Here is a 9,052-nt window from a genome sequence, read left to right as displayed (position 1 = left end):
AAGAGCCTGAGCTTGGATTTAACAAAGGTAGTGTTTTGGGGAGGGGATCCCAAGAAGCAGCAGTGAGGGAACAGAGTGTGAACTAGGAAGGGAAGAAAGCCAATATGAGGATGTTTTGTTGAGATTGTTATTGTAGGCAGTGGAGGCTCCTTTCCAGTAGAGGCTCCAAATTTAAAGAATGCCTCCCAGAATTGTCCACATGAAGGATGGGAGGCTGGAACATTCATCTGCCAGTGCCTGCACTCATTGGTTGAGGATTGCATCTGGAGGCACTAACTCCCTTGCACTTCTTGGCTGTGTTTGCATTGGAGCTGGAAAGGAGAGGAGTGGTGAGCAAGCTCCCATTGTGTGGGAGAAGGACCTTGTGATGGTTACATTTTATGGGTCTGCTTGGAGGGTGTTTTTGGATGAGATTCAACATCTTAAAAAGTGAATTTTAGGCCGGGCACAGTGGCTCATGCCTGTAATCCCAAAATTTTGGGAGGCTGAGGCGGGCAGATCACGAGGTCAGGAGTTCAAGACCAGCCTGGCCAACATGGTGAAACTCCATCTCTACTAAAAATACAAAAATTAGCCAGGCGTGGGGGCTGGCGCCTGTAATTCCAGCTACTCGGGAGGCTGAGGCAGGAGAATTGCTTCAACCCAGGAGGTGGAGGTTGTAGTGAACTGAGATTGCACCACTGGGTGACAGAGCAAGACTGTCTCAGAAAAGAAAAGAAAAAGTGAACTTTAGGCCATGTGCTGTGGCTCATGACTGTAATTCCAGCACTTTGGGAGGCTGAGGCAGGAGGATTGCTTGAGCCCAGAAGTTTGAGACTAGCCTGGGCCACATAGGGAGACTCTGATTTTGCAAAAATAAATATAAACGAAAAAAAATGAAGAGGTTTAGTAGTGAAGGGAGGGAAAGAGATGGATGTCAGGTTAAGTATAAAGAGCGATCAAGGGGATTATCCATGCTGTCTACGATACCTGCCTGTTATTCACTTAGTGTTGGTATTTGTAATCAGATCGACTATCCGGGTATCTCAGTGCTTGTGTTCAAGTAATCTTTATTTTACTTAATAATGGCCCCAAAGCAAAGAGTAGTGTTGCTAACAATTTGGATATGCCAACAAGAAACCATAAAGTGCTGCTTTAAGTGAAAATGTGTTAGCTGGGTGTGGTGGCTTACATCTGTAGTCCCAGCTACTTGGGAGGCTGAGGTGGGAGGATCACTTGAGCCCAGGAGAACAAAGCTACAAGGAGCTGTGATCCCACCACTGCACTCCAGCTTGGGTGGCAGAGTGAGATCCTGTCTAATAAAAGAAAAGAAAAGAAAAGAAAATGTAACTTTGGCGTTCTTTGGCTGGGGTTTGGTGCTATCTGTGGTTTCAGGTCTCCACTGGGGGTCTTGGAACATATCCCCGCAGATAAGAGGGAATATCGTATCTCTCTTTTGCCAGCTGGCATAGTGTTAAGCGCTGTCAGTAGTGGGTGCTGGAGGAACACTGGAGCAGGAAGAAGTCCATCTTCCTGGTTTTGGTTTGCTCCTTTGCCTTACTCCTGCAGGGTGTGCAATTTCTTCAGTGTACACTCAGGCAGTGCAAAGTGGTCAGCAGTGCCTAGCAGCCAAAAGCTTCCCCTGGCACCTTTCTGGGTGACTTCTCAGCCTGTTGCAACTGCTAAGGCACCTCCCCATGAATAACTTGCTTTGGCATCTGCTTGGCCAATTTCACAGCTATTTCAGCCCTAGGAGTAGTGGGTTTTTCTTAAATTTGCTGTTCCTGTGTTCTTTGGAATTCTCATTTCTTCTTACTAGCTAATCCCTTAGTATGCCAACACCCTGTTAGAGTTAATGCTTCTTTATTTTATTTTTGCAAATAAAAATATAAGACACTCCATGAATTTGCATGTCATCCTTGTGCAGGGGCCATCCTATTCTTCTCTGTATCATTTTAGTATATGTGTTGCCAAAGTGAGCACAATACTTGTTTATATTAAACGTTCCTGTTTCAAATGACTGTGTGGTTTCTGTGTCCTGATTAAACCCTGACCGATACAGCTTTAGTCCTAGAATATAGTTCTTCAGGGACCCTAACGATATCCTGTGGTGTTTAACAGGCCCTTCCTCCTTAACAGGCCCTAAATTCCCGTTTTTGTTTTCTCAGGACTGTAGACTACTGAAAGTTCTTCTCAGCCTCCTACCTCTTAGGCACTATCTCCTGCTGAGTCTGGCTGCCTCTCACAAATCGATAAATATCCCCCATGGGACAGACCATGCAGAATGTTGGCCTCACCTCAACATGCTTTCCCTTTCATCTGGGACGTTGGCCCTTCAAAGCCTCCTGCCTTGATGAATTTCCACTGTCTTCAAACATATTTAAAAAAATTTGTACCCAGCTATGCAAAGGCATACAGAGTGGTATAATGGATTTTGGAGACTCAGATGTGGGAAGGGTGGGAGCGGGGCGAGGAATAAAAAGCTATATATTGGGTACGTTGTACACTATTTGGGTGACAGCTGCACTAAAATCTCAGACTTCACAATTATACAATTCATTCATGTAACCCAAAACCACTTGTACCCCAAAAGCTACTGAAATAAAAAAATGTTTAATAATTGTACCCAGCTTTTGTAGTTGCTCTCAGAGGGCTGATCTGACGCAAATTAGTTGATCATGGTGAAGTCGGCTAGAGATAACTACAGATGGATAAAATGTTTGTGGAGCAGCAGCGAGGGTCCAGCCGAAGTCAGAAAGCAGTGATTCATTATGGAATCAATCCTCATGATTGTGAAACTTTCTCCAGACCAGGAGGCAGAGAAATGCATGCTTGGCTTACCTCAGTTTGAGAAGTGATGGAAAGTTAAAGGCTGAGGAAATCTTGATTGCTTGTGAAAACACTTTTGAAATGGCTCACGTGGATCCCAGGTTGGACAGGGAGAGCACTAACGCTGGAATAGGGGGTTGTTAGTCTAGGAGAATAAAGTAATGGAAATCAGAATTGGTGAGGAGAGAGCAGGGCACAGAAACTCAAGGTTTGGGTCAAAAAGGGGAATTTCAAGGCTGGGCACGGTGGCTCTCGCCTGTAATCTCAGGACTTTGGGAGGCTGACGCGGGTGGATCATGAGGTCAGGAGTTCAAGGCTAGCCTGGCCAAGATAGTGAAACCCCGTCTCTACTAAAAATACAAAAATTAGCCAGGCATGGTGGCACATGCCTGTAATCCCAGCTACTTGGGAGGCTGAGGCAGAGAATTGCTTGAACCCAGGAGGTGGAATTTGCAGTGAGCTGAGATCACACCACTGCACTCCAGCCTCGGTGACAGAGCGAGACTCTATCTCAAAAAAAAAAAAAAAAAAAGTATAATTTCAGAGTTTGGTAGTATGGAATGGAGCATTCCTAAACCCTGGTAAGTGGACAGTATGTTGTGTATTTTAAATTATAGATGTAAGGGTCATTAGATCGAGGAACATAACCTGGAGTATTGGAATAGCCTTAGTCCCCAGGTGGCTGGTAGGGATGAGGTAGAGAGACACCCTGAGCCAGGGGCCAAAGTCCACCAGAGGAGTCCTTTAGGTTGTCAGGTGGCCATGACTCAGATAGGGACAGGGTGGCATGACTGAATGAAATGAATGGCACAGCCTTCAGAGGAGTTTCTAAGTGAAAATGATCAAGAGTGATTCTGAAAGCTGCTATGAGGCCATGGAAAGGAAAACTCCACTTTCTTCTCTGTTATGTGAAAGGATGGCCTGTCTGTGCAAAGGTTATGAGAGAATGTCCAGGTCTCAGGTAAGGTGAGAGGGAGGAAGTTTTGACTGAAAGGTTTGAAGAAACAGGAAGTTACACCAATAGAATAGGGATCCGCAAGGTAGAAGGGGCAAGGTAAGAGGTTGAGATTGTTCCTGGGGAGAAGCAGGGATGGAGCAGAGAAGACAGCAGGCTGCGTGATGGCAAATCATGCAGGAGAAGGAAGTATGTTAATATGAGCTAGCCTCCCTCCCTCCCTCTCCCCCTCCCTCCCTCCCTCCCTTCCTTCCTTCCTTCCTTCCTTCCTTTCTTCCTTCCTTCCTCCTTCCCTCCTCCCTCATTCAGCAAATATTTATTAACCACATGGAAAGCACAAGGCACTCTGCTATGCAATAGGGAAAGACACAGATGAATCAGAAATAGATTCTGCCCTTAGTTTACATTCTGAGAAGTGACATGATTTTGTTTTAAAGACATAACCTCTTTTGCTTGTTTAGTTTGTAAGTTTCCTTTCTGTCTATTAGTTCATATGATGTGAATCTCTGTGGGAATCTACCTTTCTTTAAGGAAGCCACACTAATTAACTCTTTATAACAGGGAGAAAATAGAAGAAAGAATTAAAGTTATGATTATTTCTATTTGAAACAAGAAGAGGAGGCCAGGCATGGTGACTCATGCCTATAATCCCAGCATTTTGGGAGGCCGAGGTGGGTGGATCACCTGAGGTCAGGAGTTTGAGACCAGCCTGGCCAACATGGGGAAGCCCTGTCTCTGCTGAAGCATACAAAAAATTAGCCCAGCGTGGTGGCGCACACCTGTAATCCCAGCTACTCAGGAGGCTGAGGTGGGAGGATCTCTCTCTTTTTTTCTTTTCTTTTCTTTTTTTTTTTTGAGAGAGAGTCTCACTCTGTCGCCTAGGCTGGAGTGCAGTGGCATGATCTCAGCTCACTGCAACCTCTGCCTCCCGGGTTCAAGCTATTCTCCTGCCTCAGCCTCCCAAGTAGCTGGGATTACAGGCATGCACCACCACATCCAGTTATTTTTTGTATTTTTAGTAGAGACGGGGTTTCACCATGTTGGCCAGGCTGGTGTTGAACTCCTGACCTCAGGTGATTCACCCACCTTGGCCTCCCAAAGTGCTGGGATTGCAGGTGTTCCAGGTGGCCAGGTGGAAGGATTTCTTGAGCCCAGGAGGTGGAGGTTGCAGTGAGCCAAGATTACGCCACTGTGCTCCAGCCGGGGCGACAGAGTGAGATTCTTTCTCAATAAATAAATAAATAAACAGGAAGAGGAAATGTAAGGGAAGGAGGTAACACTTTATTCATTGGACACTCAAGCAGAAAACGGAACGAAAGACACCACCCTCATGTCGGCCATTGGACAGGTTGGTAACTGGTAGTTTGCTTCTGTTTTTGTTATCTTATACCTTGTCTTTGACCAGCCCCTTAGCTGGATGCTGTGTTTTGTTGCTGCTATACTTAGTAGGGTGGCCTACCTTCATTCTGGAGGGTTTTGAGCACTTGACAGTCCTTCCTATGTAGGCTTGTAGCAATCTTCTGCTAACCCTCAGCAGTGGGCATGGTGGGAAGCACTCAGAGGAGTGCCTGGAGTTTCAGGCATACCCTTTTGGGCTCTACTGCTTAGTAGTAACCTTTTTTCCCCATGATGGTTGGGGTCAATCACAGTAGACCTAAACAATACTGTGACATATTTTTGTTTTTGTTGTTTTGCCAGTTACTTAAATATTTAATTAAATTTATTTATTTATTTATTTTGAGATGGGGTCTTGCTGTTGCCCAGGCTGGAGGGTGGTGGCATTACCATAGCTCGCTGCGGCCTCAGCCTCCTGGCTTAGGCAATTCTCCTGCCTCAGCCTCCCAAGTAGCTGGGACTGCAGGCATGTGCCACCACGTCTGGCTAATTAAAAAAAAAAAAATTTTGTAGAGACAGGGTCTCACTATGTTGCCCAGGCTGGTCTTGAACTTCTGGGCTCAAATGATCCTCCCACTTCAGCCTCACAAAGTGCTAGGATTACAGGCATGCACCAGCATACCTGGCCTGCCAGTTCCTTTAACGGTACAAGGCCTAAAATGGGCAGTGGTAGGGGAACCACTCTCGAGTCCCCTGTGGAAGTAGTTATTCCTTGAACTGTAAAATCTCTAGAGAGTCATAGGGATTCGAAGCAAAACTGTGGAGATTGGGCCGGTGACGGCATTTGTAGAGATGAGACCACCCCTTGTGTATTCCTTTCCTATTGCTGCTGTAACAAATAACCATAAACTTAGTGGCTTAAAACAACACAAATGTATTATCTTACAGTTTTGTAGGACAGAAGTTCAACACTGGCCTCACTGGGCTAAAATCAGGCATTGACAGGGCTGTGGTCCTTCTGGAGGCTTTAGGAGAGAACCTGTTTCCTTGCCTTTCCAGCTCTTAGAAGCCACCCACATTCCTTGACTCGTGGCCTCTTCCTAGATTTTCAAAGCCAGCAACTCTGCATCTCTCTGTGACTTTTTTTTCCCACAGACACAGCTCCGCCTGACTCTCTTCTGTTGCCTCCCATTCCACTATCTTTTTTTTTTTTTTTTTTTCCGGAGATGGAGTCTCCAGCCTGGAGTGCAGTGGCACGATCTCCGCTCACTGCAGCTTCTGCCTCCCGGGTTCAAGTGATTATCTGGCCTCAGACTTCCCAGTAGCTGGGACTACAGGCACGCATCACTATGCCTGGCTAATTTTTGTATTTTGGGTAGAGATGGGGTTTCACTGTTTGCCAGGCTGGTCTTGGTCTCCTGACCTCAAATGATTCACCTGCCTCGGCCTCCCAAAGGGCTGGGATTACAGGTGTGAGCCACCGCCCGCAGCCTATATATATATTATATATATATAAAAAATATATTATATATATTATATATTATATATAAAATATATTATATATATATTATATATTATATATATATATTTTTTTAAGAGATGAGGTCTTGCTGTGTTGACTGGGCTGGTCTTGAACTCCTGACCCCAAGCAATCCTCCTGCCCTGACCTCCTGAGTAGCTGGGATTATAGACATGAGCACTCAGTTTCCCCTTGTACTTTTTAGGACACTTGTGATTATATTAGGCCCATCCAAATAACTCAAGATAATCCCCCATCTCAAGGCCCTTAACTTAATCATATTTACAAAGTTCCTTTTGCCATGTAAGATGACATATTTATAGGTTTTTGGGAACTAAAACGGGAATATCTAGTAATTGGGGGTTGGGGGTGGGCCATTATTCTGTCTGCCAAATCTTATTTCTTACAACCACGTATTCTGGTATTGGTTAAACAATGATATATGTTAGTCACTAGATGAAAGTACAATGCACATTTAACCTCAATATAGTATCTCACTGATGGTAAATTAAATGATTACTTAATTTTGCCACTCTATAGATAGGACTGTATGCACCAAAACCTCAGAGGATGTATGGGGCATTTGGAATTGGATAGGGGGGAAAGATTGAGCTTTTGCCCAATGAGACTCCTTCCACATTCCATCAAGGAAAGCTAGATGAGATCCTGAAGGACCAGGTAACAGTTCCTACGGAACACTTTAAAGATGATGAGGAACGTGGGATTCTAGGGTTGAATTTTTGTTTCCAATGGCATTGGATAGCTAAAGGTGAGAGAATAAAAATGTGAAACACAGAATATCCACCTCAAAGCCCGGAAGAAAATAAAGCACCATTGCCTGGCATCCTTCTCTCTGCAGATATCAGCTAAAAACTGAATTCAGAAATTGATCTTGCACTGTAATCCCAGCACTTTGGGAGGCCGAGGCGGGAGGATCTCTTGAGGTCAGGAGTTTGAGACCAGCCTGGCCAACATGGCGAAACCCCATCTCTATTAAAAATACAAAATTTAGCTGGGCGTGGTGGCAGGTGCCTGTAGCCCCAGCTACTCAGGAGGCTGAGGCAGGAGAATCGCTTGAACCCAGGAGGCAGAGGCTGCAGTGAGCCGAGATCACACCACTGCATTCCAGCCTGGGTGACAGAGCCAGACTCCGTCTCAAAAAAAAAAAAAAAAAAAAAAAGAAGAAATTGATCTTGCAAGTTGTTGAATTGCAGCAAAGTTTACAACCTCACCAGTTTTTTGCAGTGAAAGGAAGAATAATGATCTGGGGCTGGGCGTGGTGGCTTATGCCTGTAATCCCAGCACTTTGGGAGGCCCAGGAGGGTGGATCATGAGTTCAAGACCAGCCTGGACAAGAGGTGAAAACCTGTCTCTCCTAAAAATACAAAAACTTAGCTGGGCATGGTGGCGGGCGCCTGTAATCCCAGCTACTTGGGAAGCTGAGGCAGAGAATGTCTTGAACCTGGGAGGCAGAGGTTACAGTGAGCTGAGATCGCGCCACTGCACTCCAGCCTGGATGACAGAGCGAGACAATAAATATAGTCCCTGTTGAAACAATTTTCACTGTTTTCTTCCTGCAGAGGAGAGAGCGAAATCTGCTTTGCTATTATAGCTCAATTCCTTAGGCTCATCCTCTGACTAGGATAAACCAGAAGGTGGGAAGCAAAAACATCAAAATAAACAGGAATGATGCCCAGAAGGAGCCATGGGAACTTTCTAAGGCAAAATCTGGAGAATTCTATGTGACCATGAACATGAATGTTACGTGGTCATGAATTTAATTGGATCATGGATTTTATCCAAAAAGACAGAACGTAATTTTAGAGTGGACCAAATTAATTGCACTAATGGTCTACAATGTATATTTCAAGTGCTTGGCCCACAACAAAGCTCAACATCTGCCCTTTTAAAAGTCTCAATGGGGTCGGGTGTGGTGGCTCACACTTGTAATCACAGCACTTTAGGAGGCCGAGGAGGGCGGATCACTTGAGGTCAGGAGTTTGAGACCAGCCTGGCCAACATGGTGAAACCCCATCTCTACTAAAAATACAAAAATTAGCTAGGCGTGGTGGCACACAGCTGTAATCCCAGCTACTTGGGAGGCTGAGACAGGAGAATCGTTTGAACCTGAGAGGCAGAGTTTGTGGTGAGCCAAGATCGTGCCAATGCACTCCAGCCTGGGCCACAGAGTGAGACTCCGTCTCAAAAATAAATAAATAAATAAAAGTAAAAATAAAAATAAAAAAACTCACTAGTCTTGCCTTTTGCCTGATGATCCAGGAGAAGCATAGTTATTGCTGACACTAAGACCTAAGAGAAAAAGTGTCCCTGATCACAGAGTGAGCACTGTGAGTAGTTGCCATAGGTAACCATAAACAACATCTTTAAAATAGATAACAGTGAATCTCACAGAGCTGTTTCTTTTTAACTATGAA

General features: G+C 45.0%; 1 pseudogene; it reads right to left on the bottom strand.

Annotated features, from left to right (window-relative positions):
* Window positions 1-1,861: 1,861 nt before the first annotated feature.
* On the bottom strand, window positions 1,862-1,962 carry LOC115930765 (uncharacterized; annotated as a pseudogene).
* Between the last annotated feature and the right edge of the window lie 7,090 nt (window positions 1,963-9,052).

The sequence above is a fragment of the Gorilla gorilla genome, chromosome 15 (genome assembly GCF_029281585.2).
Source record: "Gorilla gorilla gorilla isolate KB3781 chromosome 15, NHGRI_mGorGor1-v2.1_pri, whole genome shotgun sequence".
Classification (NCBI taxonomy): domain Eukaryota; kingdom Metazoa; phylum Chordata; class Mammalia; order Primates; family Hominidae; genus Gorilla; species Gorilla gorilla.
The sequence above is the reverse complement of the archived record's forward strand: the minus strand, read 5'-3'. Positions and strand labels throughout refer to the sequence as shown.